Genomic DNA, 3,562 nt, shown 5'->3' on the forward strand with positions numbered 1-3,562 from the left:
TTTTTTTTTTTTTTTAGCTTGTCACTCACTTACTTTATTGTAAATAGAAGCACCCAGTGACATATTCCACATTCTCTGTATATAGTTCCTTAAGTGGGTTCTATGTGCTAAGTTATCACAGATAACGCTTTTGTCAACTGTTCAGTAATACTTGACACAAATTGTCCTTTCTCCAGCCTTCAACAAGTTCCTTTGCTGGCCTTCATTGACAACCTGGATATCAAACTAGGCTTGGCCAGTGGCATCTATTTGCCTCCAATCCCAAAGCCAATGTCACAAATTTTAGATTTTCCTTGAGACGACACTCATTTCTTGGAACCAATTTCTGTTTCACTTATGTTTCTGAATAAAAACCACACCAGTTCTTAATGTCTTAATGGTTTAAAGCAATAACCATTTTATTTCCTCATGGCTGTATTGGAGAGCAGTTTGTCCTGGGCTCAACTTGTCCAGGGTGGTTCTTTTGGTTGTCTTAAGAGTGATCTTTTTTTAGCTTTAGTGAAATGGTGGCTTATAAGGAAGGTGGTTGGTCTAGAAGGCCATGGTTGGGTCAGTGTGTCTCTGCTGCATGTGATTTTATGCTCCTGCAGGCTAGTCTGAACTTATTCATATAGTAGCATTGTGTTCCAAGACAGCAAAAACAGAAGGTGCAAGAATTCTAAACTTAGATACTGCAAAACCTCACTTCTGCTACCTCCCTCTAATCAAAATAAGTTACACTGTGATCCCAGATTCAAGCATTGGGAAAATAGAGCACTAAATAAAAGAGTGGTGATATCCCATTATAAAAGGGCTGCATACAGGGATAAGATAAACTGTTGCAAATGTCTTGGCAAGTAATCTACCATGAGAAGTAATTTATTTTTCAAGGGGCATTGGTAGGGTATGTGCAATTGGAAGAGATGGGCTAGAAGCATGGATGTCAGAGAGAAATGAGCGCAATAATTTAGATGAAATATAAACACATGGTGAACTGAGGTCATGAGAATTTTGAAGAGATGATCGCATGGATGGTAACAATATGTTAAAGACAAAATAACAGAATTAATTGATGAACATGGTAATGGAGGGCTATGAGAGATTCCAAGATTGGAAAAGTGTTTGGATTGTGATGCCAGTGAAACAAATTTTTAAGTGAAGATTTAAAATAAAGTTTTAAGTGAAGATTTTCAAATTGATGTAAGACATAAGAAGCTTAAGATGTGCTCAGTCTTACTGATGTTGATTGAGCCCTGAATGGCTACTTCTTTTTAGCATTCTCTTCAGAACACACAGATGAATAAAAGAAGAATATCTTCTAAAACCTGAGTTTTTAAGGGATTCATATGTGTAACTGAATAAGAATAATAAACACGTTGTTACAGGGTAAGATTGATAGGGCACAGAATCAGTAAAAATATATTACACATTTGGAGAAGATTAAGTAGCTAATTATGGAGAAAATACAAATTTTATTTGCACTGTGATGCATCTGAATATGAAAAAGTCACACATTACAAGTTAAAAGAAATTTTAATTTTGTGCAATTCAAAACTGTCAGAAAATTATTTTAAAAGATTCTTAAAAATTCAGGGTGTGTGTGTATAAATATTATATATAATTACTGAGATGATTCACTTCTGTGTCCCCACTTACATCTCACCTTGAATTGTAATAATAATCTCCATGTGACAAGGGCAGGATCAGATAGAGGCAATTGAATCATGGGAGTGGTTTGCCCCAAGGTGTTCTTGTGATAGTGAGTCTGACAAGATCTGAAGTTTGTATAAGCATCTGGCATTTCCCCTGCTCGCACTCATTCTCTCTCCTGTCACCCTATGAAAAGGTGCCTTCTGCTGTGATTGTAAGTTCCCTGAGGCTTCCCCGGCCACGTGTAACTGTGAGTCAATTAAACCTCTTTCCTTTGTAAATTAACGTGTCTCAGGTATTTCTTCATAGCAGTATAAGAATGGATTGATACAGTATAAATATGCTATATAATTATATATGATTAATATAGATTAAATAACCTCAAAGGCTCACACACTTTCATATATTTTACAAAGAAAAAGAAAGAAAATTTCATAATTTGTTTACCAACCCATTAGTAATTCTGTAAGATACTCTACTGTACATGTGCTTCATTATGACATAAGTCTACATTATCATACTTACTAAGCATTATCATTTGTTCAAGATAAGGAAACAGAGAGTGAACACATGGACACTAACTTGTCTAGTTCAGTCAGTGTGAGAGCTGAAATTAGAATCTAGGTGTGCCTTAGTAAACAGCCCATGCTATATCCAGTAAGTCAAGGTAGCAGTGTTTCTGGATTATGCCCATGATGCCACTCTTTTAGTATTATAAAAGGTAATAACGGGGAAAAGATATTTGCATGCTTGTAACCATAGTCTCTACATTAAATATTCAGTAAGAATTAGGTGTAGCAAGGGTAGAACAAAAACAAATCTACCGAAATGTATATTAAAGGTGAAGATTAGATTCAAGTTTCAGCCCAAAACAATACACAGGCACACACATTGGAAGTATATCTTCGATGACTTTTTTTTTTTTTTTTTTTTTTTGAGAGAGAGAGAGTCTCATTCTGGCACACAGGCTGGAGTGCAGTGGTGCGATCTCAGCTCACTGCAACCTGGGCCTCCTGGGTTCAAGTGATTTTCCTGCCTCAGCATCCCACGTAGTTGGGATTATAGGTGCACACCACCACACCTGGCTAATTTTTGTATTTTTAGTAGAGACGGGGTTTCGCCATGTTTGCCAGGCTGGTCTCAAACTCCTGACCACAGTGATTCACCCACCTCAGCCTCCCAAAGTGCTGGGATTGCAAGCATAAGCCACCGCACCTGGCTGGACAACTTTTATAGTACTATTCTGTGAAAACATATTATAAGGTTTTTGCAAACTTATTTCTCTTTTTCCACACAATTCTTATTATAGCAGGTAACTTCTGGTAGGAAGGTAAAAATTAAATGTGGTCTGATTAATAAGTGGATAAATACTTTAACAACTTTTTGTTAAATAGACAAAAAACTTTATAGAAATCTAGCCATCTTAGACTTATAAACAAGCAAACAAATAAATAAATAAGAAACCAGCAAGAATTACTGGAGTTAAGTCAAAAGTTCCATGCTAGCTTTGACCTCAGAAAGAATTTTAACATGAGAAGAGATCAGATTTTAAGTTCAGACATTAAAGGTGTTAAAAGATTAACAGGATTCTAACTGAGCTCAGAAATTCTATTACTTTAAGTTTACCTTTAATTGTAGTCACTTCTAACTTTCTCATGTTATAAAGCGTGATTATGTTCCATGGGAGCGATTGATAACATGATCTGTCTTTATTAACTTTATAATTAAAGAAAGACACTGCACCACTGGCTCTGCTCTACCTAAACAAACCAACCCATTAATTTAATTGAGATTATGAACTGTGCACTCAGATGATTTGGTTCTATTTCTCTGCAAGCAGAGGTTGCATATTTTACCTGGAAGCAAGCCACATCGTCTCCACTTTGAATAAACACTCTACAAGTATCCCTTTTTTTTTTTTTTTTTTTTTTTT

This window comes from Rhinopithecus bieti, unplaced genomic scaffold, assembly GCF_001698545.2.
Source record: "Rhinopithecus bieti isolate Rb0 unplaced genomic scaffold, ASM169854v2 scaffold_9996, whole genome shotgun sequence".
Classification (NCBI taxonomy): Eukaryota; Metazoa; Chordata; class Mammalia; order Primates; family Cercopithecidae; genus Rhinopithecus; species Rhinopithecus bieti.